The sequence below is a fragment of the Leptodactylus fuscus genome, chromosome 1 (assembly GCF_031893055.1).
Source record: "Leptodactylus fuscus isolate aLepFus1 chromosome 1, aLepFus1.hap2, whole genome shotgun sequence".
NCBI classification, from domain to species: Eukaryota; Metazoa; Chordata; class Amphibia; order Anura; family Leptodactylidae; genus Leptodactylus; species Leptodactylus fuscus.
The window spans coordinates 244,213,838-244,222,869 of NC_134265.1; the positions used below are offsets into that span (position 1 = coordinate 244,213,838).

At 44.5% G+C, this 9,032-nt stretch overlaps 1 protein-coding gene across 1 annotated transcript in view; it reads right to left on the reverse strand.

The window, feature by feature from the left end:
- The window catches only part of RASSF6 (Ras association domain family member 6), an 86,786-nt gene extending 79,333 nt beyond the window's left edge, over positions 1 to 7,453 (reverse strand). The window contains exon 1 of the mRNA XM_075285283.1: positions 7,326 to 7,453. The gene's annotated coding sequence lies outside the window, so the exon portion shown is untranslated. The remainder of the gene's footprint in view (positions 1 to 7,325) is intronic.
- Between the last annotated feature and the right edge of the window lie 1,579 nt (positions 7,454 to 9,032).

Below are 9,032 nucleotides of genomic sequence, written 5' to 3' on the forward strand. Positions count from 1 at the left end.
CATTCTTCAATGTACCGCTCTCTATTTGCCTCTGTGGTCGCCTTTATTTCGGCCTTGGTTATCATCTGTTGGTGTTTTTGGTTTGGTGGTTGGCTGTTGTTTGGTTGTTGAATGTCTGGTTTGCTCAGGTGGCTTAGCCATGCTTGGTGGTGGTAGGAGTCGGACTTGCTCACCTGGATGTGTGCCTGGAAAGCTAGCGCCCTCTTCTGTATGGTGAGCCATAGGGGGAGTCTGCCTAGCTCTGCCCTGCAGGCTATGTTGGTGGTGTTGCGATGGACATGGAGCAGGTATTTGCAGAACTCCAGGTGGAAATTCTCTGTTGGGCTGGAATCCCACTTTAACTGGTCTGGGTAGGTGGCTGGGCCCCAAACCTCACTGCCATAGAGAAGGATCGGGGAGATGACTGCGTCAAATATCTTCAGCCAGACCCTCACCGGTGGTTTGAGGTGGTACAGTTGTCTTCTGATGGCGTAGAAGGTTCTGCAGGCTTTTGCTTTCAGGGTTTCTATTGCTGCTTTGAAGCTTCCTGATTGGCTGAGCTCCAGCCCCAGGTAGGTGTAGCTGTTGGTTTTCTCCAGTGTGGAGCCATTCAGTGTGAATTGTGGGGTGGTGGAGGCTTTGTTTTGGCCCTTCTTCTGAAATACCATGATTTTGGTCTTCTTCTGGTTGATGGGTAGGGCCCATGTGGTGCTGAATTTTTCCAGCACTGACAGGCTTTCTTGGAGGTCTTTCTCGGTGGGGGCCAGGAGTAGGAGGTCATCGGCATACAGCAGGAACTTCACCTCTCGATTGTTCAGGGTGAGGCCTGGGGTTGATGAGGCCTCCAGGGCTGTAGCCAGTTCATTGATATAGATGTTGAAGAGCGTTGGGCTCAGGCTACAGCCTTGTCTGACCCCTCGGGCCTGTTGGAAGTATGCGGTCCTTTTCCCATTCACCTTCACACTGCACTGGTTTCCGGTGTAGGAGCTCTTGATGACGTCGTACGTTCTTCCTCCTATTCCACTCTCTAGGAGTTTTAGAAGTAGGCCTGGGTGCCATACTGAATCAAACGCCTTCTTAAAGTCCACGAAGCAGGCGAATATCTTGCCTCTTCTGGTGTTGTGGACGTGCGTCTTGATGAGGCTGTGCAGGGTGTAGATATGGTCTGTGGTGCGGTGGTTTGGCATGAACCCTGCTTGGCTCTTGCTGAGGACCCCGTGTTGTGTGAGGAAGGTGAGGATTCTGTTATTGATGATGCTGTTGAACAGTTTCCCCAGCGTGCTGCTGACGCAGATCCCTCTGTAGTTGTTGGGGTCATATTGGTCCCCATTCTTGTAGATGGGGGTTATGAGCCCTTTGTTCCAGTCTTCGGGGAAGTGTCCAGCATTGAGCACGCGGGTGAATAGCTTTGCCAGTGCCACGTGTATTGCTGGAGGGCTGTATTTGATCATCTCTGGTAGGATGCCGTCAGGGCCACTGGCCTTTTTGCATTTCAGCAGGGCAATTCTTTCCTGTATATCTTTTATGGTGATTGGCGAGTCCAGAGGGTTCTGGAAGTCTTTGATGACTTTCTCCATGTCCCTCAGTTTGGTGATTATCTGTTGCTGTTCCGGAGTTAGGTCTTCTTCTGGGATGTTTTTGTAGAGACCTCTGAAGTATTTGAGCCAGATATTGCCATTTTGGATGTGGAGAGAGTTTTTCTTGGGCTTTGTGCCCATGTGGTGCCAGGTCTCCCAGAATGAGCTGTCCTGGAGGGAGTCCTCTAGTTGTTCTATTTTGTGGGAGAGGTATCTCTGTTTCTTCTCTCTGAGGGTGCCCTTGTATTGCTTGCATAGATTGTTGTAGGCTTCCCTCACCTCCTTGTTGTTGGGGTCCCTGTGTTTTTGGTTGGAGGCTGTTCTTAGGGTATGGCGTAGTGCTCTGCAGTCGCTGTCGAACCATTTGTGGGACTGTTTGTTGGTTTGTCTTATTGGTTTGGTTGGTTTCAGGCCTGCTAGTTCTGCTGTGGTCTGTAGGATGTACTTGAGATCCTTCACAGCTCTGGTGACTCCCTGTTGGTCTGGCTGATAGGTGTTTGTATGGAAGTTTGTGAGCAGTGTCTTGATTTCGGGTCGGTTGGTTGCGTTGGTATATTCTATGGCCTGGTGGTTGGCCCATTTGAAATGTCTTGGTAGGTTGTAGAGACCGGACTGTTGGGGCTCATGTGTGGGTGTTTTGTTCCTGGTTCTCATGTATAGTAGGATCTGGTTGTGGTCTGATAGATGGGAGTCAGGTGCGATTGTGAAGTCTTCAATGTCTGACAGGTCTGCGTCTGTAATGGCATAGTCCACCACGCTGTTGCCCACTTGAGAGTTTAGTGTGAAGCGTCCTCTGGGATCGCCTGTGGTACGTCCGTTTATTATGTACAGTCCTAGGCTTCGGCACATGTTCAGCAGTTGTCTCCCACTCTTGTTGACAATTTTGTCTTGGCTGTTTCTTCTTGTCTGTGTGGGTTCTGGGTGGTGGATCTCACTACCGTGCGTATGTGGGTTGTCGTCAGGGGGCAGGTAGTCTATCTCTGTGCCTGTCCTTGCATTCAGGTCTCCGCATATTAGTACTCTGCCTTTGGGTTGGAAGTGGACAGCTTCCCTTTGTAGGACCTCGTAAGTGTCGGGGTCGTGGTAGGGAGACCCTGGTGGGGGCATATATACTGCACAGAGATAGATGTCCTGCTGGCCGCTGAGGATGGAGCTGCTTATTTTTATCCATATGTGATTGGTTCCACGTTTGGTAGCTTTTACGTGTTCTTTGAGCTCCTCCTTGTACCATATTAGTATGCCTCCTGAGTGGCGGCCATGTTTGGTGGTCTTATTTTTCTGGGCGGGCACTGAGAGTTCCTTGTATCCCATGGGTGTTAGGGACTCGTCATCTGCCCGGGTCCATGTCTCTAGGAGGATTTGAATGTCTATGTTTTTTAGTCTGTCTATGAAGTCTGGATCTTTTGGTTTAGATCCAAAGGCTGAGGCGTTCAGCCCTTGTATGTTCCAACTACTGATAGTTAGTGATTTCATCTTCAGTGTGTAAACCTTGTAATGAGCTGTCCTGCAGAGGACGGGCTGGGTTCTTGGTTGGTTGCAGTGTGGCCAGGTATTGGTTTATGTGCATTGCTGTTGTGGCCATTGTAGTGACCGCATGCTCTATTCTCTTTATTGTCTCTATGTCGGTGCTCTGGGTTGCTCTGGTTGGCTTTTTCTTGATAGGTGGCATCTTTGGGGGGTTCTGTCTTGGATATTGGCGGTTGTCGGGTATTATTTCCATGACTCTTTGTTTTGTTTGTTGTCTAGGCCCGGGGTCTCTGTTGAGCACTAAGTCTTTGAATTCCTTCGCTAGGAGGCTGACGCCATGTTTATTGAGGTGTTTGTCATCATATAGGTGACGCTTATCTATGGAGGGGTGTTGTGCCAGGGTGATGCCTGGTGTTTGTCTGATTCTGGTCGCCAGCTCTTTGTTGATCCCCATGATGATGTCTTCAGAGATGCCGTCTCGTGGGAGCAGAGAAGACAGGATGATACTACTGTCTGGGAACTGTTGCTTTGCTTTCTCTGCTAGTTGGACCAGTTGGCCCGCTGTCTGTTGGGGCTGGTCAGAGAGATCTTCTGTGCCTGTGTGTATGATAATGTGTTTTGGGGTGGTGAAGAAAGGCTTGCAAATGACGGTATTGGCTTTTTCAATGGTTGGGCTGTGGATTTTCTTGACTCTTTGCCGTGGGAAGAGATTTCTTGTATTAATGTACTTGCCATTGGAGTCTATGATCAGGACTATATCTTGGTTTGAGGTTTTTGTTATAGTTTTCGTTGTTTGGGTTCTCTCTGGCTCTATGTCTGGGGTGATGGGCAGTTCTGGACTTTCTTGTGATGTGTGAGGCATTTCTGGCTTATTGGTACCTTGATCAGAGACTGTTCTGTTTTCCTCCCCCTTAGATCTTATCTCTTGTGTCTGTAGTTTCAGGCCTGATAACTCTCTTAAGTTTGATGGTCGCTTAGCATGGACAGCCGGCCCTCAAATGAAAACAAAGATTGTTCAACATAGTTGTTCAGGGGAAGGATACAAAAAGTTGTCTCAGAGATTTAACCTGTCAGTTTCCACTGTGAGGAACATAGTAAGGAAATGAAAAACCACAGGGACAGTTCTTGTTAAGCCCAGAAGTGGCAGGCCAAGAAAAATATCAGAAAGGCAGAGAAGAAGAATGGTGAGAACAGTCAAGGACAATCCACAGACCACCTCCAAAGAGCTGCAGCATCATCTTGCTGCAGATGGTGTCACTGTGCATCGGTCAACAATACAGCACACTTTGCACAAGGTGAAGCTGTATGGGAGAGTGATGAGAAATAAGACGTTTCTGCAAGCACACCACAAACAGATTCGCCTGAGGTATGCAAAAGCACATATGGACAAGCCAGCTTCATTTTGGAAGAAGGTCCTGTGGACTGATGACACAAAGATTGAGTTGTTTGGTCATACAAAAAGGCGTTATGCATGGCATCCAAAAAAACAGCATTCCAAGAAAAACATTTGCTACCTACTGTAAAATTTGGTGGAGATTCCATCATGCTTTGGGGCTGTGTGGCCAATGCCGGCACCGGGGATCTTGTTAAAGTTGAGGGTCGCATGGATTCCACTCAGTATCAGCAGATTCTTGAGAATAATGTTCAAGAATCAGTGACGAAGTTGAAGTTACGCCGGGGATGGATATTTCAGCAAGACAAAACACCGCTCCAAATTGACTTACAATTACAATGTTCTGGAATGGCCATCCCAGTCCCCAGACCTGAATATCATTGAACATCTGTGGGATGATTTGAAGCGGGCTGTCCATGATCGGCGACTGTCAAACTTAACTGAACTTGAATTGTTTTGTAAAGAGGAATGGTCCAAAATACCTTCATCCAGGATCCAGGAACTGATTAAAAGATACATGTCACTTTTCTGTTAAGGTGCCCATACTTTTGCATCAGTCAAATTTTGGTTTTAATGCATATTGCAGATTTTCTGTTAGTACAATAAACCTCATTTCAATCCTGAAATATTACTGTGTCCATCAGTTATTAGATATATCAAACTGAAATGGCTGCTGCAAACACCAAAATATTTAGAACTAAAAATGATTAAGATTAATAGGGGTGCCCAAACTTTTTCATAGGACTGTATGTGTATGATAGTGGTGTATGATAGACACCATGATAGTACTTAAGGGCTAGGACACATTTTAGCCAATATTACATTGTAGAGCTTCTTGCTATCATATATGCTATATTAATTATACTGTACATTCAGTGGACACTGCAAAAATCTTTATTTTATATTTGCCGTCATTTACGGCCGTCATTTACGGCCGTCATTGTAATGACGGCCGTAAATGATGGAAGTAAATTACGGACGTCTTTTCCTATAGAACTCTATGTAAACGTTTTATGACGGCCGTAAAAGACACACAAATTACACACAAATGACGCCTGGCGTTACTCTGTGTGAATGCAGCCTAAGAGGAAGGACTTAGCTACTCATTTATACCCCTTAATTGGAAAAGAAATTTGGTAAACAAACTTTGTAGGCTAGAAGAGCTGCATTAGGTAAACAATATAACATTGCACCATATCCGAACAAACAAGTGTGCCTTCATTTACTTCAAACTCATATAAAATAAATAATAATCCCCTTGCAAGGTTAAGCTCCACAACAAAAAATGGATATGACTTTCCTAACTCATCCTTCAAAATGTACATAAACCCCCTTATTTTTAGTTGGTATACCCCCAGCTAATCAACCCTCTTTTGTCATCATCTTCCCCCTTTTCCCCCTCTGACCCCCTAGCTGTATTTTCCCCCTTCCTGTTTTTTTCTCGCTCCATCTCCCATACCCCATTTCTCCTCCCTCACTCCCCACCTCTCCCCTTTTTTTTAATCATACAAGTGCCTAGACGTGTGGTTGTTGTAAACTACCAAAACATGTATATGTCTTTGACTTTGTATTACCCCCAAAATTTGTGTGTAATTGTACGCTTTCGTGATGTTGTTATTTATACTATTTTATGCTCAATAAATGGCTGGTCAGGTAATGGAGGGGTGTACATCTCACCCAGACTACTAAGGTGGGTGAGATGAGAAAACTCCAGAAGGAATGTTTGTTCTCAGCAGACAACTTTCGTATGCTGAGCATTTTGGTAAATGTTCAGTATTGGGCTGGATTTTTAGGAATGGCAGGTAGGTTGGTAGTGGGACCTGTCATTCCACCCCCCTCCAGTCCACACTTTGGGGATGTTTCAGCAGCGACTCAGCTGTTGAGAGTCTGCTCATCAAGGGACCTTAAGAAGCCAGCTCCAGCAGCAGACTTTGGGCAGAGCTTGGCTAGAGAGTCAACAGAGAGGTCGTTTATTGGAGCTGTGTCCTGAATGATTCTACTGGCTTTTGGATTCCTGTCATTCTAGGTGAGGTAACCTATTCTATGTTTAGTTAGAGCCTAGCCAGGCAGGTATTTTTTTTTTATTGTTTCCTTTTGTTGCTGCACTATCTTTCTGAGTGAAAATAAACTCTACCTTTGTTTTGGACTAAAGAAACTGGACTTTTGTGTCCATGCCACCCCACCTAGCAACCCCAGACCCTGACTATATATATATATATATATATATATATATATATATATATATATATATATATATATCTGTAAAATCAGAGGAATCCATCTTTGAACCCTTAAAATAAATGTGAACTCATTTAAAACAAATGGGTTCACTCATACAGTTTATATACCGTAGAGACATCAGCCATAACAAAACATAACTTGTTATTGCAAATTATTACATTTTGACAACTTTTCCTGCAATATAAAAACTAAATATCTCACAGGACAAGAGCCAGTGTTTGTAGTTATATATTTCATTACAACAGAAACTACAGTTGGCAAAACATTGCTTGCTGTGAAAGTGTGGAGTACAATCAGCAATTCAGCACAGGTTACGCATGGCTACATAGCAAAAGACTCAGTGTAGACTTTCATCTCTATTCTGTAAACGCTTACTTAGTTAAACATTGATTCAGAAGGGCTGAAGCTGAATTCTTTGATAAGTACATAAAGAAAAGCTCATTGATCCTTGAATCCTGTTTTTGTTTATGGCACGTACAACCTCAATGTCTTCTGAGAAGTATGCAGATTCAATAAATTGCCTCATACTTCCTTTACTTTATGAAAATACCTACATATCCTTATTATAAAAACGATATTAGGTTATAATATTTCATATCCACCTTAGAACTCCAGCTGCCTGGCCGAAGAGAACAATAATACTATGAAAGATTTCAGATCTAACTTACCTTGTTTCAAGAACCTGGACACGCATTTCACTTTCTGATTTGCGGCTTCCCCAAGGAAACATGACAGTCTTGGAGTGACCTGACGGCTCACCTGAGTAGTTTATAAAAGACAAAGGAAAGTTAATTATTACTCCTCCAGCCGTACAGGTAGAGTTAATCTTAGCCACTCCTTTTTGCCTCAGTGCATTTTGGGAGTGTTTACCAGACCTGACAGCTGACAGGAACACTCCTGTGTGCACATTCATCCATACCTGAGTAAGGGGCGTGAGCTTGCGCTTGCTAAGAAGAGATTTAATGCTGCAGGGCATGAAGGTTTGTCTTTCTGCTTCAATATGATATTTTAATTTGCTGAAAAAGAAATCCCGTAGTTGTTCTGACAATACAGGCTCTTCTTAATAGTAGTCTGAAATTACATACAAATACACATGACGGGGAATTTACAGTGATTATTGGAAGATGAAAGAGAAAGAATTGTGGGTTTTTTAACACTATCATGTAAAGGAAAACATATACTGTGCTAAATAAATCAATCAATCAAAAAATAATGGTCAGACAAAGCTCATTCATTAGTAAACCCAGGGATTGTTCTTCCACACTACCTGATTTTAGTTTATCTGATGGTGCACTGTAGCTAGTGTGGTACTACAGATCATTGAATACTGTTCTTTATAATCCCATAAAATTTATATAGGTAGTTTACATCTATATTGTTATGTAGCAACTAGAGATGAGTGAACAGCACGCACCCATAGAAATGAATGGAAGCACCTGTGACGCCGGCCGGCCGGCCATCAGCAAAGTCAGCGTCACAGGTGCTTCCATTCATTTCTATGGGTGCGTGCTGTTCGGATCGGCTGATCCAAACAGTGTTCGCTCATCTCTAGTAGCAACAAATTTGCTGTGTTAAGTGGCATGCACACGCTCTTTTTCTTGGCGTGCATGCCACTTAACACAGCCACGCGGGGTCCTTGCTGGAGGAATCTCCTATTTACTATTCAAAACTGCGGTCCCTGTTCTGGTAGCATATGGAGTTGACGCTGTTATTTACCTAAACTATTACTATATGGAAACTGTACTAGAGTACTACTGACACTACATGTCAAGAGTCTGAGGAAGGTATCTGCGAATACCAAAAAGCGTTTTACTCTACTATCACAAGTGTGAGTAATAAAGAATGTTCACTAGTAGAGATGAGCGAGTAGTACTCGATCGAGTAGGTATTCGATCGAATACTACGGTATTCGAAATACTCGTACTCGATTGAGTACCACTCGCTGTTCGAATGTAAAAGTTCGATGCAGAACCAGTATTGATTGGCCGAATGCTATACAGTCGGCCAATCAATGCTGGGTCTTCTCAGTGCAGCTTCCCCGCGGCGTCTTCCGGCTCTTCATTCACTCTGCCAGGCATCGGGCTTGGGCAGAGCCGACTGCGCATGTCCACTTGTAGTGCGGGCATGCGCAGTCAGCTCTGCCCAGGCCCGATGCCTGGCAGAGTGAATGAAAAGAAGGAAGACGCCGCGGAGACGCTGCAAGGAGAAGACTGCACGGATGATCCAGCCCGACCCTCGCTCGTGGACTTGGTAAGTATAATTTGATCGAACATTGCCTACCCCTGAAACGAGCATTTTCCCCCCATAGACTATTATAGGGTTCGATATTCGATTTGAGTAGTCGAATATTGAGGGGCTACTCGACACGAATATCG